General features: G+C 46.5%; 1 pseudogene; it reads left to right on the top strand.

The window, feature by feature from the left end:
* The first annotated feature begins 6835 nt into the window (after positions 1-6835).
* LOC134340931 (zinc-binding protein A33-like) lies at positions 6836-15898 on the top strand (annotated as a pseudogene).
* Positions 15899-17641: the final 1743 nt, after the last annotated feature.

Here is a 17641-nt window from a genome sequence, read left to right as displayed (position 1 = left end):
GGTCTGGGTAGGAGACATGGGGAGAGACTACATCTGCCGGACCGTCTGACAGTGACTGCGGGTCAGTGTAGGAGACAGACGGAGAGACTACATCTGCTGACCCTGTCGATATCAGCCCCAGGGTACTGAAGGCCTGTACGATCCTGTTCTCCGGGATTTTGCAGCACCATTATAATCTGAGTCTGAGTCAGGAAAAGATACCGGTGCTGGGGAAGAGTTCCTGCTTGGTTCCTTTACCCAATACGGTGACTCCATCCGGACTTAATGACTACAGTCTAAATGCCCTCATTTGATGAAGGTGATGGAGAGGCTGGTCCTGACTTACCTTAGACCCTCTACAGTTTGCCTACCAACCTCATGAGTGAGTGGATGATACCATCATCTCCCTGTTGTAGCGAGCTCACTCCCACCGGGATGATGCTGGTGGTATTGTGAGAATCACTTTTTTTTTATTTCTCTAGTTCCTTCAATACAATCCAGCCAAGTTTTCAAAGCAAGAAGCTGCAAAGGATGGGTGTAGACAAATTCACCGTCTCCTGGATTACTGCCTACCTGACTGATAGACCCCAGTTTGTACCGCTGGGTGGTTCTCTGCCTGAGGTGGAGGTGAGTGACACTGGAGCCCCACAAGGGACTGTCCTGTCTCCGTTTCTGTTCACACTGAACACCGCAGACTTTCAGTGCGACTCTGAGTCTGGCCACTTGCAGAAGTTCTCTGATGACTCTGCGGTAGTTGGTGCATCAGAGATGGACAGGAGTCGGAGTGCAGGGGACTGGCGGACAGGTTTGTGAGGGAGGAATCACCTGCTCCTGAATTCTTCATACCTTATTGTCGCCAAACAATTGATACCAGAACGTACAATCATCACAGCGATATTTCATTCTGCGCTTCCCGCTCCCTGAATTACAAATGGATTGTAAATATTAAAAATTGAAATTATAAATCATAAATAGAAAATAGAAAAATGGAAAGTAAGGTAGTGCAAAAAAACCGAGAGGCAGGTCCGGATATTTGGAGGCTACGGCCCAGATTCGGTCAGCATCCGTTCAGCAGTCTTATCACAGTTGGAAAGAAGCTGTTCCCAAATCTGGCTGTACGAGTCTTCAAGCTCCTGAGCCTTCTCCCGGAGGGAAGAGGGACGAAAAGTGTGTTGGCTGGGTGGGTCCAATATGACCAAAACCAGGAAATGGTTATTGATTTTAGGAGGAAGAGGACTGTGACGAGTCCTGTATACATTCTGGAGGAAGAGGACTGTGACGAGTCCTGTATACATTCTGGAGGAAGAGGACTGTGACGAGTCCTGTATACATTCTGGAGGAAGAGGACTGTGACTAGTCCTGTATACATTCTGGAGGAAGAGGACTGTGACGAGTGCTGTATACATTCTGGAGGAAGAGGTTACTGTGACGAGTCCTGTATACATCCTCTCCATGACCTACTGAACAAGTAGCAAAGCCCCCGACCCCTTTCAAACAGACTCAGTCAACTCCACTGCAACCAGGATCACAACAGAAAATCTTCCTTCCCAAATGCTACAGTCAATCTTTCTGCGACAGGTGAACACACATCATAGATCTATAGTCTCTGCATTATTGTTTCATTCATTGTTATTGTACATTTTACATTCTTATTGTGTATGTGATTATTCTCTATTTCATCTTCAGTAAAGTTTGCACGCTGCTTAATGTGTTTTTAGATTTTGCAGCTGAAACGAATGAATTTCCCACTCGTGATCAATAAAATATTGATTATTATTATTATTATTATTCTCCAGCCCTTTATCTCTCACCAATCAACTTCCCAGCTCTTTACTTCACCCCTCACCCTCCCCCAGTTTGCCCTGTCACATTAGCTCCCCCCACATTCTTACTCCCTCCCTTCCTTTCCAGTCCTGAAGAAGGATCTTGTTCTAAAAACGCCGACTGTTCACCCCTCTCCACCTTGCTGTCCGCCCCCGACTTTCCTCCAGCATTTTCCGTCTGTTGCTCCGGATTTCCGCATCTGCAGATTTTCCCGTTTGCTCACATGCGCATGCGCAGAGCTATGAGGTCATCCCAATTATTGCGCATGCGCTCAGTAGACGAGGGGCTCACGGGGTTCAGCCGCAGGTAGGAGGGGGGTCTCCGGTCGGAAATTAATCACCGGCGTCTGAACCGCGATTGAAGGGCTATTACTGTGAACTCCTGCCGCGCTGGTCCCGCACCCCAGGACAGCCCCGGTCCGTTCCCTCTTTCTGAGCCCCACGGTCCGCACCCGGGCCTCGCGGGGTTTCGGTTGGTGAGCATTAGAGCCGCCGCCATTTTGCGGCGCATGCGCATCAGTGGTTCTGTCAGTGGCTGACAGACAGGTTTCTCGTTCGTGGGGCCTTCTGGGTAAAGAGGCAGCCATGGGTGACACTGCCAGCGTTGTCCCGGTGCAGTTGGATGAAATGGGAGCGAATGTATCTCCCAAACACTGCCGAGTTCCAGCTATGTAAACGCGAGGATTAGTAACCCGGAACAAAAATATATTTCCCAGTTAATCTCGGATGGAACAGTCCACCTTCCAATCAGTAAAAATGTCAATTAGTGCTGCATGGCAAAAAAAAAATCCTTCCGTCAGCTTTAATTCTCTCTGGGTAAATAACGATATTTAACAGCTTTGTCCTCGATGACAAGTGACTTATGGCTTGACATCACAAAAGTGCCACACTCCGATGAGAATAACTACTTTCTTGTCATTGCTATCAATGGGTTCATCACTGTCGATCAGCTGGGGAGGGGGTAGGGGTGGTGGGGGGGGGGAGGGAATCCAAGGAATTAGAAAGTCTCCAGGATGATACATGTAGAAACAAGTTCTATTTGTAGTGTTGTGGAACATGACCAGAACTTGAAATAATACCAAAGGACAGGACAAATTGAGCCAAGTCACAGTTTGATTGAAGGCAGAAACAGCCCATTCTCATGCAGACAGGAATACAGTGAGAGAATTTGATGGTCACTCTGGATTCCTGATCTTTGCCTTGTTAGAAGATGAGAAGTTCATATAGAAACATAGAAATCTACATTATACACCCTTCGGCCCAGAATGTTGTGCCGACCGTGCAGCCTAACTGAGAAACTGCCTAGAATTTCCTACCACGTAGCCCTCTACTTTTCCTAGCTCCATGTATCTATCTGTGAGTTTCTTAAAATACCCAATTGTATCCACCTCTCCCACCTTTGCAGTGTATTCCACACACCCACCACTCTCTCTGTGAAAAACTTACCTCTGACGTTCCCCTTGTACCTACTTCCAAGCACCTTAAAACTATGCCCCGTCATGTGAGCCATTTCAGTCTTGGGGGAAAAAAGCCTCTGCCCTTATCATCTTATTCACCTTTCTGAATTGCCAGAGATTTGATTGCAGTGAGATATCATTCTCCTCTCAGTGTGGGAAGGGATTCACTCATTGCCTACCCCCAGACATGCCAGTGAAGTGGAGAGAGGCCATTCACCTGCTCTGTGTGTGGGAGGGGAACTACTCAGTCATCCAGCCAAAAGATACATCAGCAAGTTCACACCATAATCAGATGCTCCACCTGTTCTGCCTGTGGGAAGCAATTCATTCTGTCATTGATGCTAAAGATACATTGCCATGCAAATTTTGGGCACCGCTGGTCAAAATTTCTGTTACTGTGAATAGCTAAGTGAGCAAAAGATGACCTGATTTCCAAAAGGCATAAAGATGACAGATTTCTTTCATATTTTAAGCAAGATTACTTTTTTTATTTCTATCTTTTACAGTTTCAAAATAACAAAAAAGGAAAAAGGCCCAAAGCAAAAGTTTGGGCACCCTGCATGGTCAGTACTTAGTAACACCGCCTTTGGCAAGAATCACAGCTTGTCAACGCTTTTTGTAGCCAGCTAAGAGTCTTTCAATTCTTGTTTGAGGGACTTTCACCCATTCTTCCTTGCAAAAGGCTCCTGGTTCTGTGAGAATCTTGGGCCCTCTTGGACTGCTCTTTTGAGGTCTATTCTTGATACTGTTTAGGTTGGGGGACAGTGAGGACCATGGCAAAACCTTCAACTTGCGCCTCTTGAGGTAGTCCATTGTGGATTTTGAGGTGTGTTTAGGATCATTATCCTGTTGTAGAAGCCATCCTCTTTTCATCTTCGGCTTTTTTACAGACGGTGTGACGCTTGCTTCCAGAATTTGCTGGCTGCAACACAAGCCCAAAGCATGATCAAACCCCCGTGCTTAACAGTTGGAGAGGGGTTCTTTTCATGAAATTCTGCACCCTTTTTTCTCCAAACATACCTTTGCTCATTGCGGCCAAAAAGTTCTATTTTAACTTCATCAGTCCACAGGACTTGTTTCCAAAATGCATCAGGCTTGTTTAGATTTTCCTTTCCAAACTTCTGACGCTCAATCTTGTAGTGAGGATGCGGGAAACGTTTTATTCTGATGACTCTTCCATGAAGGTCATATTTGTGTTGGTGTCGCTGCACAGTAGAACTGTGCACCACCCCTCCAAAGTCTGCGAAATCTTCCTGAAGGTCTTTTGCATTCAAACGGGGGTTTTGATTTGCCTTTCTAGCAATCCTACGAGCAGTTCTCTCGGAAAGTTTTCTTGGTCTTGCAGACCTCAGCTTGACCTCCACCATTCCTGTTCACTACCATTTCTTAATTACATTATGAACTCCGAAATGATATCGTATTTGTAAGTAGGTACCATGCACAATCCTGATTTGATGGAGACAGACGTGAGAAACACGGAGGAACATCTAGAGTAACTTCTGAAATGCCCGCTTCGCTGCCGCTGCTACTGTGCAATCGAGAATCTCCGGAGGGGAAGGTCCCAAATCCTGGGCTTTGCCTCTTGCCTGTTACCGAGGCCAGGGTCGAAGCGCTCAGCGGAGATGGTGCTCGGTGTCAGAGGGCTGGTTGGAGGCTCGAAGTTTTCGGATGGACTCAAGTCGGCTGTGGTCGGGTGCTTCTAGGATGCTGAATCGGCAAGTTTGCGGCGCTGGAAGCTCATGGCAGGGAGAGTTTTTCTTCCTTCTACCGTCTGCGTGAGATGATGGGACTTTCGAAAGACTTTGAGACTTTTTTTCACCGTGCCCATGGTCTGTTCTCATCAAATTACGGTATTGCTTTGCACTGTACTAACTATATGTTATAATTATGTGATTTTTGTCACTTTTTCAGTCTTGGTTTGTCTTGTGTTTTCTGTGATATCACACCGGAGGAACATTGTATCATTTCTGAATGCATGCATTACTAAATGACAATAAAAGAGGACTGTGTGTCCTCATAATCTAATCTAATCTATCTAACTGTGGAAACGGCTACCTGAAAACGCTTTGCTATGTTCTTGTAGCCTTCCCCTGCTTTGTGGGCATCAACTATTTTAATTTTCAGGGTGCTAGGCAGCTGCTTAGAGGGGCCCATGGCTGCTGATTGTTGGGACAGAGTTTGAGGATTCAAGGTATTTATAAACCTTTGAAATTTGCATAACCTGGCCTGTCCTACCGATGATTGTGAACAAGCCATAGCCCTAACAAGCTTCTGAGAGCTTGGTAAAAGTTACCTGAGAGCTCAAATCTCTTGGGGTGCCCAAACTTCTGCATGGTGCTCCTTTCCTTTTTTTTACTCTAAAATTGTACAAAACAATAATAATACACTAATCTTGCTTAAAATGTTGAAAATAATGTTTCATCTTTAACTCTATGACTTTTGGAGGTCAGTTCATCTTCTACTCACTGAACTATTCAGAGTCGCAGAAATTTTGACCAGGGGTGCCCAGACATTTGCATGCGACTGCAGATGAGGTCCTGGTGAGAGCGGACATGGAGCACTGTGCACAGGTCTGGTCTCCCTCCCCGAGTCAGCCTTCAGGATGAAGGGAATGAAGAGAAGGTTTCCCAGATTGGCTGGTGGGGTGGGGGTGGTTGTGTCCTCGGAGATATTACACAGGCTGGGACTCTCTCAAAATTAGAGAAGTAAGAGGTGGTCTGACTGAGACAGACACAGACTCACAGGACAGAGATAAGAAGAAATTTCCTCACCCAGAGTGCAGTGAATCTGTGGCATTTTCTCCACATTGTTTCTAAATTCAACAGGGAAATTTAGGGCTACAGCGGTGACGGAAACACTGCGGGGAAGTGGTGCTGAGGTCAAAGATCAGGCATGTTTTGAACGAAGGGCAGAAAAGGCACGAGGGGCCGAATGGCCACGCCCGTTCATGTTTAGCTTCTAAAGCACAGGTTTACCTTTGCACTTTTTTCACAATCGACACTTTGGGTTGAGACAGTCCAGATGAAGGATCCCGGCCTGGAATGTCGATTGTACGTTTCTCTCCACAGACGCTGTCTGACCCGGTCAGTTCCTCCAGCATCACGTTTCCTACTCGAGATTCCAGCATCTGCAGTCTCCTGTGCCTCCCTTTTCAGAGCTTGCCCCTTTCAGTCCTGCCTCAGACTGAACCAGGCTCTTCTCTCCGGCTTCATCTCTGTCCTGCTTCTTCCTTAGCCCATCACGCCGACTGGGACACAGGCCCCGACCAGCAGCTCACCGGGTCCCGTGCCCAGGGTGAAGGCTGATCGGCCCTGTGGCTTCTCCTTTCACCACAATCGTCTTCCCAGGGAAGGTCCTTCCGATCTCAGGGATGAGGCCTGTGGAGATTCAGTTGACATTCCTGTCTCACTGGGTTTTTACGGGATGGGATTGCTCGCCCCATTCCCGACCCTCATCCTTTTGCAGCCGGGCTTGGGCAGTCCATTGCCAAGTTTTCATTTCTGTTCAGACCTGCTTAATCTGTTTCTGATCCCTCCCTGATATAGATACCACAATTCCTTCCCACAGACAGCGACATCACTTTAATTCCCTGGGACTGCAGCGCGTGTAGTGGACAATCGCGGTACTGCAGGGGATCAGCAGCTCCCCGAAAGTGAAAGCATTCTGAATCAGGAAGTGCCGGGAGTTAACATGGCTTCGAAAGCACCGGTCGAGAGCTGGACCGAGGAGGTAATTTGTCCCGTCTGTCTGGATTTCTTCACCGATCCGGTTGTCCTAGAGTGTGGGCACAACTTCTGTCGCTCTTGTATCACACGGTGTTGGGAAAGGGAGGAGAGAAACTCCTGCCCGGAATGTAGAGAGGTGTTTGCTGACCGCACCCTCAGGGTCAGTCGGGCCTTAGCAAATCTGGCTGAAAAAGCTCGAAATCTAGACCTGAATCCGAAAGGGAAGGAAAGTAAACTTCACTGCGAGGAACATGAGGAAGAACTGAAGCTGTTTTGTGAAACGGACAAGACACTGATCTGTCTGATCTGTAGAGAAGCGCAGGAGCACAGAGAGCACCGCTTCACGCTGATTAAAGAAGCTGTTAAAATCTACAAGGTAAAACTAACCTGAATTTGATTTTCACCCCATCCTCCCTTGTCCTGTCCAACTCTCCGCTCTTTGTGGGGATCTCTCTCGACGTAACTCGCTTATCCACTGGCTCCTCGCCACTGATCTACCTCCTGGCACTGACACCTACAAGCAGGACAAGTGCTACACCCGACTCCCTCGTCACCATTCACGGTTCAAACAGCCCCAGTTCCTCCCGTTTCTTCCATGGTCCATTGCCCTCTCGTATCAGAATCCTCCTTCAGCTCTTCTCCTCTTCCACCTGTCCCCTCTCAGCTTCTTTCTTCATCATCCTCCCCCACGTTCCCCCTCACGTTGTCTCACCCGTTACCTGTCAGCTGGTTCTCATCCCCAACATTTTTAATCTGGCTTCTGCCCCATCCCTTCCCAGTCCTAATGAAGGGTCTCATCCCGAAACACCCACTGTTTATTTCCCCTGCATAGATGCTGCCTGACTGACTGAGTTCCTCCGGCATTTTGTGCGATAATCGGGTTTGATCACCTGTTTCTTTTGATACATCTTTGTTTCTGTTTCCATCACTGTCTGACTTCCAGGATCAGCTAAAATCTTCCTTAGACTCTCTCACAAAAAAGAAATCAGACTTCCAGGAAAAGGAGCAGCAACAGAAAGAGAAGATTTCCGGAGTTCGGGTGAGGCTTCCTGAGCGGAATTTCTGATGTTACTGTATAGTTTTGCTCCCTTTAATGCAGAATAGCAGAGTATCGCAGCTCCAGTGACCTGGGTTCGATCCTGACCTCTGGTGCTGTCTGTGTGGAGTTTGCATGTTCTCCCTGTGACCGTGACAGTTTCAGACACATCCCAAGGACATGCTGGAAAAATGGTTAATTACAATTAACCCCGTGAAGTTTGGGGATGCTGTATGTGAATCAGGTGGGAGTTAATGGGTCAATGAGGGAGAATAAGTTTCAGGAAAACGTGAGGGAATGGGGTTGACGGGAATGTCTCAGAACTAGCATGGATTTCAATGGACCGAATGGTCACCTTAATGTCATAAGGAAATACAACACAGCAATACAGTAAATTAATCTTCACCTTTCATTCGACAGGAACAGTCACACAGCGTTCAGACCCACATCACATCCCAGTTTGCAGAACTGCGCCAGATTATCACTGAGAAAGAGCAGAGTTTACTCAGGGATCTCAGGGAGGAAGAGGCGAGGATTCTGAATCCAATGGAGAAAAATCTTCGAGAGATACAAAAGAATATAAGGATTATTCAGGAGGAAATCTCAAAGATAAAGGAACAGATGGATCAAAAAGACAGTGTGATATTTCTCAAGGTGAGGGATTATATTTCAATTTATTTCTGTCAAAGGACACTAAATGAACAGTGGAATATTTGAAGTAAACAGTGGCCATTTCTAACAAATCAGTTGCCGCTGCTGGTGACCTCGCTCAGATTGTTATACTTGTATGTTGCACCTTCCGATCACTCCAATAATCATGTTCCAAAATGTCGAAGATATATATTCGATCACATACAATATTGAAGCGATGGAACTTAAGCGTAATTAATCGTAAATTAAACTGCAACGAATTTGTCAGTAAAAGGTATGCCATCCATCTGTCCGCAGCTCAAAACAGCCCAGAACAAAGTACTAATACCTCACCTTTTCCTTTTACCACACCCCACTCACGTGACTAGTTACCATAATAACCATGTAACTCAGAATACAATGCAGATAGAAAACAGATGCGTTGCTCCTACACACATTTACTAACTGCAGTAAACTGTCTCACCAGACAATTGATACAACTATTCAGTGCTGCTATTGTCCCAAAACTGGACTTCCACAAGTTCTGTACATCACAGAACAGAATCCAATCTTCTCTGAAATGGTTTACTCTGATTACAACGCAGAGCAGCTTATTGTGTCCTTGATGATCACATTAAATATTCTCTAAATCTCACATTGACACACAGTTCCAGTCACAGACTGTGAATGTGTCTGGTGCGGTGGGTGTGAGGGTCTCTCTGTCAATCACTGAGAACAAAGAATGTGACCCACACATCAGATTTATCCGCTATATCCGGTTTCCGTCAGATTACAGAAACATTCACCGACTCTACTTTTTCAGATAAGTGTCACACGGGATTGTATCTGATTCTCCATCATAAACAGGCCATTCGGTCCATCTTCTATCCATTTCCCTACTTCGCAAGCCTCCTCCCACCTACTCACCACACCCAGCGACAGTGCTCTGAACTCCACGGTCCCTCATCTGTTTATCTAGTTTACCCATGACATTCAATCTCTGCTGTTCCGCTTCAACCACTCCTCTGCCAGTGAGTTCCACATCCTCTTCACTAAATTTCTTATCGGATTTATTATCAAGTCCATCACTGATTTGAATTCCTCATCCTAACCCCTCATCCAGATGAAAATACACAACCTGTCCTGTCTTCCTTGCAAGTTTCATCCTCTCAGTAGTGGCCTAGCTTTCAGAAACCTTTCCTGTAATTTACCCCGTGGTTCTGTATTGTTCGTGTGTGTGAGTGACTGCAGGAGTGGGAATTTTCAACACCTTGTAATGGTTTGGATAAAATGCAGGATGTAAGTCCAAGTCTAATCAGATTTGTGCTTTATTTATTTCAGGAGGAAGCACGTCGGAAGAAAAGGTAGGACCTGCTGTTTCCTGAAACCCTGGATGGATTTGTAAAATAGTTCAGAAGAACAGTTTATAACCATCAGTTTAATATTTACAGGATTAATGACGATTTCCAGGAATTGTCAGTGACAGATGAAACCCTACCAGTGGAAAAATTCGATCACCTCTATTTGTTGAACACAGTGTTGAGAGAAACACTTGATGCCATTAATCGAGGTAAAACTTACAAAGATTCATTTCTCCTTGTTTATGAAACACAATTGTTATAATTCAAGGCAAAGATTGGCTGTAATAACGGGCTGAAGGGGAACTGAAGCTTATTCCACATCAACTCCACCGACTGGGGGGCGTCACTGTCACATGGTCAGCTGGAGATGTCAGACCCCTGAGCACACCAGCACAGGGTCACAATACAACCAATACACGGGACTGGCAGATGAACCACTGTGTCCTGATCCCAGGCCACTGCACTAACACGCCAAGACATGAGTTTGAATCCTACCACAGGAGCTGGGAAATTAATACTGATTTTATGATATTGTAGGGTGTGAAAGCAAATAACACCATAACACACAGAGACCATCAGAGTGTGAAACACAGTCAAAGAGACAGCTTAAATTCCTATTCCGGAATGAAATCTGCCGTCTTTACACAGTATGTCTGTTCTGTTCACTGAGCTGCCCTCTGACGTGACGTCACATCAACAGTTCACAGACAGACTCCAGGGTGAGATTGCTCAGGAGGATGATCTGGGAGGGTTTGACGGATGTTGTACCCACGGCCCACTTCATCCATCTGCTAGACTAAGATGTCTTCCTGAGCATGTTCCATTTGTGAGTGTTTGTCCCATATCCCTCTGTGTACTGTCTAAATGTATTTTAAAATATTTTAATTACTCCTGTTTCTACAGCTTCCGCTAACAGCAAATTCCATCTGCCCACTTCCCTCTCCCTTTCTTTGAGAAAGTTACCCCATATATCACCTTTCATCTTAAATCTAAGCCCTCTGGTTCTCTACTCTTATCTCCTGGGTAAAAAGATTCTCACTTTATCCAGGCCCCTTATGGTTTTATAGAGTTGGATAAGGGGTCATTTCTCAACATCCTACACTACAGGGAATTAGCCCGAGCACATCCAATCTCTCTCTCTTTTAACCCGAGCCTCCCAGTCCTTGTAACCCCACTCTCCCCACCCTGAAGCTTCCTGTCCAGTGTAATCGTACCCCTTCCAGAGTCGGGGCAGCAAAAATGCAGACAATACCCCCACAGTGGTCTATCATCAACATCAAAGACCTTGCTTCAGCTCATGAGGACAGCGTCGAATAGGCTGATGAATACAGGACTGAAGGTGTTATATTTGAATGCACCAAAGGGAGGAGCTAACCAAAGTAGGTTGGAAATGAACAACAACAGGGATGATGGTAGAATAGCAACGGTTGGAGTTTCTGGGGGCAGTTCGGAAGGCACGGGATCGACACGTCTCGAATATGAAGAAATATTCCAAAGGGAGGATGAGGTAACTGTGTTTGACAAGGGAAGTCACAGGCAGAATGAAAGCCAAAGAGAGGGCATACAATGTTGCAAAAATTGGCAGGATGTTGGAGAGTAGAGAACGTTTTGAAAACCAAGAGAAAGTAACAAAAATACAATCAGAAGAGAAAAGATATGAGGGAAATCAAGCCAACAATGAAAAAGAGAACACAAAAATGTAAAGAGTAAAAGCCAGGTGAGAGTGGCTATTGGACCCCGAGAAAATGACGCCTGAGAGGTAGGAATGGGAGACAGAGACATAGCCGTGGTATCTATTTAGTATTTTGTGTCCATCCTCACTGGAAGATACTGTACAAGAAGTTTGTCAGAAATGTGAGTGTCAGGGGACAGAAATGAGTGTTGTTGCTATTACTAAGGGGAAAGTACGTGGGAGGATGAAAGGTCTGAAGGTAAATAAATCCCCTGAACCAGTTGGACTACACCGGTGTGTTCTAAAGGAGGCAGCTGAGGAGAATGTGGAGGCATTAGTAATGATCTTTCAAGAATCACTAGGTTCTGGATCATTCGAGACGACTGGAAAACTGCAAAGGTCACTTCACTCTTTAAGAAGGGAGAGCAGATGAGGAAGAGAAATTATCGGTGTGTTAGTCTGGATGTGGTGTGACTGGGTAGATATTGGAGTCCAGTACTAAGGACGAGCTTTTGGGTACATGGAGGCACATGATAAAATAGACCAAAGACAGCATGAATTCCTTTAAGGAGAAATTTTGCCCGACAAATCTGTTGGAATACTTCAAGGAGTACAAAGCCAAGACAAACAAAGAAAGATTTCAAACAGTATTGATGCCTTTGTGTCCAGGTTTCCAGCGGATATGAAAAAAGGTGAATGGGCAGGTAGTGCTGTGGAAGACAGATCAGGAAAATGGGCAAAGAAGTGATAGATGGATTATCGAGTAGCGAAGTCGCACGTGCATTTAGTAGAAGGAATAAAGGCATGGAACATTTTGTTAACAGGGAAAATTCAAAATTCTGAGATGCAAAGGGACTTGGGTGTCCTTGTGCAGGATTCCCTAAAGGTTAACTTTTAGTTTGAGTCAGTGGTAAGATCGGCAAACTCATTGTTTGCTTTCATTCATCAGAATTAGATTGTAGGAGCAAGGATGTAATGCTGATGTTTTATAAGGTATTTGTCAGACCACACTTGGAGTATTGTGAGCAGCTTTGGGTCCCTTATATAGGACAAGATGTGCTGGCATTGGAGCGGTTCACGAGCATGTTTCCCTGAATGAAAGGGTTCACATATGAGGAGTGTTTGATGGTTCTGGGCCTGTACTCACTGGAGTTTAGAAGAATGGCTGATTTACTATCCCTCTCAACACTATTCTCCTACCTCCTCCCCATAACTTTTGACACCTTGTCTAATGAAGAACCTATTAACTTCTGCTTTAAATATGAAACACAGAAAATCTGCAGATGCTGTTCCCCAAGCAACACAGGTCCTGATGAAGGGTCTTGGCCTGATCTCTCTGAAACCTATCTGAAGAGAGATGATGTCGGGAGGATGTTTCCTATAGTGGGTGGGTCGAGAACAGAAGGCACAGCCTCTGACTAGAGAATGCCCATTTAGAACAGAGAAGAAGAGGAATTCCTTTATCCACGGGATAGTGAATCTGCCACAGGCAACTGTGGAGGCTAATAATTGAGTATATTTAAAACACAGCAACAAACCCAAAATGATGGAGGAACTCAGTAGGTCAGGAAACATCAAAAGAAAAGAGTAAATAGTCGACAGTTCAGACTGAAACACTTTATCAGGTCCTGTGTTGCTTAAGTGTCCCTGAAAATTCCTCCCCTTTCCTCTTGAGGGGCTGCGGGTGATGAGATTGTGGGAAAGGGGGCAAAGGAATCCTCATCTCCATCTTTGTCCCCTGCTACCTTCTTGTTACGTCTACACACAGAGTTCACCCACAGGCTTTCCACCCCTCCCCCACCTGGTTCTGGTTCAATCTGCCGTTTATCTCTCCCCTGCTGTTTCCCATTATCACCTCCTTTACTGCCTCGAACCTTCACCCTCCACCACTTCACACTTCACACTCACAAATGAATGTTAACATTGAATGAAGGGCCTGTTCCTGTGCTGTACTGTTCTATGTTCTCTGTTCCCTGTTCAGAAGAATGAGAGGAGATCTCAGGGATACACAAAATTATTTCGGGGCTCAACAGGCAGGATACAGGGAGGAGGTTTCCCCTGTCTGAGAAGTCAAGGGTCAGTTTGGAATTGTCTGCACCCGTGGCGGGGGGCGGGGGGGGGGGGGTCTCAGTTATTCAGTTCAGTTAAAATCACAAAGCCCTTTGTCGTACAGCATAAAAATGTGCCCTTCAACCCATCACCTCTGTGCTGACCAATTTACCCATCGACGTTCATCCCATTGGCCGGCATTAGGTCAGTCTCCTTCTGTGCCCTGCCTGTTGAAGTGTCTGTCCAAGTGTCTCTTAAGCACAGAGGACTGGAGGCCTGTGACCTGCAGAGGTCGGTGCTGGGGCCGCGGTTGTTTGTCATTCCTGTTAATGATTTGTATGATACTGTAGGTGACATCATTAGTAGCTTTGCTAATGACACTACAATTCATGGTATAGTGGACAGGGAAGAGGGTTTTCTCTGTATACACCAGGCCCTTGATCAACTGTAGAAGTGGGTACAGTGACAATGTTTCAAAATTCATCTTGCCAGGTACGTGGATAAGAAAGGTGGAAGGGAATAATAGACAAATGGGACTCGCTCATTAAAGTAAATTGGTCGGCACGAACAAGTTGGGCCGAAGAGCCTCTGTGACCTCCTGTTTAAATCCATTCACCCACCCCCTTCCCATCTTAATCCACCCCTTTCTCGCACTCGTTTCCTCTGTCTTTCTTTCTTTGTCAATATTTTTATTAAGTTTCAAAATTATTAAACAATAATAATAACGATACAAAGAGATCGGGATTACATTCATAACGGTTAGCATGTTCAAGCACAGATTCCAAGCATCAAATGTAGTTTAGCCTCCCAATCTCTTCGTAACAACCATGAAAAAGAAAAAAAGATATTTTATAAAGAGGGAAAAAAAACTAAACTAAGCTAAACTGCTGTCTATCTCCCCTATTTATTTCTGTTCTTGAGGGAAGATGTCGACCTGAAACGTAGACTGTCCATCTCTCTCCACACATGCTGCCCGACCCGCTCGGTTCCTCCAGCATTTTGTGTCTGTTTGATCGGGAAATCTCCGCTCTCCGTCCAGCGGAAACCCCTGGGGAGACATTAGTTGTCCATCCGCTTTCGTTGGGTCAAACCACGGGAAAGGTTCATGTCGGCCACCCGACTGCGCCTGAGGCCCAGCGGCCTTTCCCCCGATCCCCGGGGCCGCGCTGCCCGAGTCTCCCCCCGATCCCCGGGACCGCGCTGTCCGAGTCTCCCCCCGACCCCCGGGGCCGCGCTGCCCGAGTCTCCCCCCGATCCCCGGGGCCGCGCTGCCCGAGTCTCCCCCCGATCCCCGGGGCCGCGCTGCCCGAGTCTCCCCCCGATCCCCGGGGCCACGTTGCCCGAGTCTCCCCCCGATCCCCGGGGCTGCACTGCCCGAGTCTACCCCCGATCCCCGGGGACTCTCTAATTCTCTGCTTCTCCCCCCAGTCTCTGTCACCCTGGATGTGGAAACGGCGAGTCCTTATCTCGAGGTGTCTGAGGATCGGAAGAGTGTGAGACGGAACTGGACCCGGAGGGATCTCACTGACACCGGGAAGAGATTCACAAACTGGGCTTGTGTGCTGGGATCGGAGGAATTCACATCGGGGAGACATTACTGGGAGGTGGAGGTGACGGGGAATCGGGACTGGTGTCTGGGAGTCGCCGCAGAGTCTGTGCAGAGGAAGGGATTGTTCAGACTGAGTCGGGAGACCGGATTCTGGATCATCGGGCGGGATGGTGACGTGTTACATCGGGATTGTGACGTGATCAGTTTTCTCCCCTCCCCCGAGTCCCGTCTCCCTGCCGGTCCCATCCCCGGGAGGGTGGGAGTTTATCTCAGTTACCAGTCCGGGACAGTTTCATTTTACAATGCGGAGACCAAGTCCCATCTCCACACCTTCACTAGGAATAAATTCACGGAGAAACTTTATCCTCTCTTCCGGACTGGGGATGGAAACCAGTGGCTGAGAATCTGCTCCGGTTCCACTCCGGGTTCTGTAAACGGATCGGGTCCCGGGACCGGCGTCAGGAGTAAAGTCCCTGTAAATATAAATGTGCTGAGAGTGAAATAAACACGAGATGAGAATTATCGATCCGTTAATTTTAACTCGTTCACCGCATCCGACAACGGAACAGAAACACCGCGGATTCAGCAGCAGCCGCGGGGCGGCGGGTCCTGAGCTCCCCCGGGTCCTAAAGTCACCCGCACTTAAACAGGTTAAATGGGACAGGTGCGGGTAGTGCTGACTGGGAGAGCGGGGTCAGGGTGAATCTTGGTCAGACCATAACACACAGGAGCAGAATTAGGCCGTTCAGCCCATCGACTCCGCTCCGCCGTTCCATCGGGGCTGATCCCGGATCCCACTCAACACCATACACCTGCCTTCTCACTATGTCCTTTGATGGCCTGATCGATCAGGAAATGATCAACCTCCTCCTTAAATATACCCACAGACTTGGCCTCCACCGCAGTCTGTGATAGAGTATTCCACAGGGTCACTACTCTCTGGCTAAAAATATTCCTCCTGACCTCTGTTGAAAAGGTCTCCCCTGAATGTTGAGACTGTGTCCTCTAGTCTGGCTATCCCCACCACATGAAACAACCTCTCCACATCCACCCTATCTAGTCCTTTCAACACTCGGTAGGTTTCAATGAGACCCCCCTTTCCTTTCTGAGATATGGGACTCGCACGTTGATTGAACTCCAAGTATGTCCTAACTTGTGTCTTATAAAGGCTCAGCATTATTTCCTTGCTTAAATATTCTATTTCCCTTCAAAGAAAAGCCAACATTGCATTTCCCTTCTTTACCACAGACTGAAAATGTGAAATAACTTTCTGGGACTCTTGCAGGAGAACTCCTAAGCCCCCGGCACCTGTGAATTTTCTGTCTATTTAAATAATACTGAGCAATATTATACCTTGACACCAAAATGCATGATCATATATTTCCCAACACTGTATTCAATCTGCCACCTTTTTAACCATTCCTCCAATTTGTCTAATCCTGCTGCAATCGCATTGCTTCCTCAGCCCTACCTACCCCTCCACCTATCTTTACAACATCCACAAACTTCGCCACAAAGCCATCAATTATATTATCTAAATCATTGACAATGTGGCAGTCCCAATACTGACCCCTGAGGAACACCACTCGTCACTGGCAGCCAACCTGAAAAAGCACTATTGATTCCCACTCGCTGCCCCCTGCCTGTCAGCCATTCCGCTGTCCATGCCAGTATCTTTCCTGTAATACCATAGGATTTTATCGTATTCAGCAGCCTCGTGTGTGGTACCTTATCAAAGGCCTTCTGAAAATCCAAGTAAATGATATCCACTGCCTCTCATTTGTCCACCCTCCTCTTCACTTCCTCAAAGACCTCTAAATGTTTGTTAGGCACGGTTTTCCTTCACAGAAATCATGCTGACATTGACTTATTTTATCATTATTCTCCAAATACCTTGAAAACCCAACTTCGATAAAGACTACAATACTTTCTCTACCACTGAGGTCAGGCTAACTGGCCTATAATTTCCTTTCTTTTGCCTTCCTCCCTTCTTAGAGAGTGCAATTTTCTATTTTCCAGTCCTCCTGGACCATGCCAGAATCAAGTGATCCTTGAAAGATAGTGAGCAATGCATCTATTATCTCTTCAACATCCCTCAGTACTCTGGGATGTAGTCCAACTACTCCAGGTGACTTATCCACCTTAAGACCTTTGAGTTTGTCCAGCACTATTTCCTTTGTAACAGCAAAGTCAATCCTGTTACTCAATCCAATTACTCAATCCTGCTGTGTCTTCCACAGTGAAAATTGTTGCAAAGTATTCATTAAGTTCATCTGCCATTTCTTTGTCCCCCATTACGACCTCACCAGTATTATTTTCCAGTGGTCTAATATCAACTCTCATCTCCCTTTCACTCCTTA

This window comes from Mobula hypostoma, chromosome X2 (genome assembly GCF_963921235.1).
Source record: "Mobula hypostoma chromosome X2, sMobHyp1.1, whole genome shotgun sequence".
Classification (NCBI taxonomy): domain Eukaryota; kingdom Metazoa; phylum Chordata; class Chondrichthyes; order Myliobatiformes; family Myliobatidae; genus Mobula; species Mobula hypostoma.
This window is presented reverse-complemented; position numbering and strand designations above follow the sequence as displayed.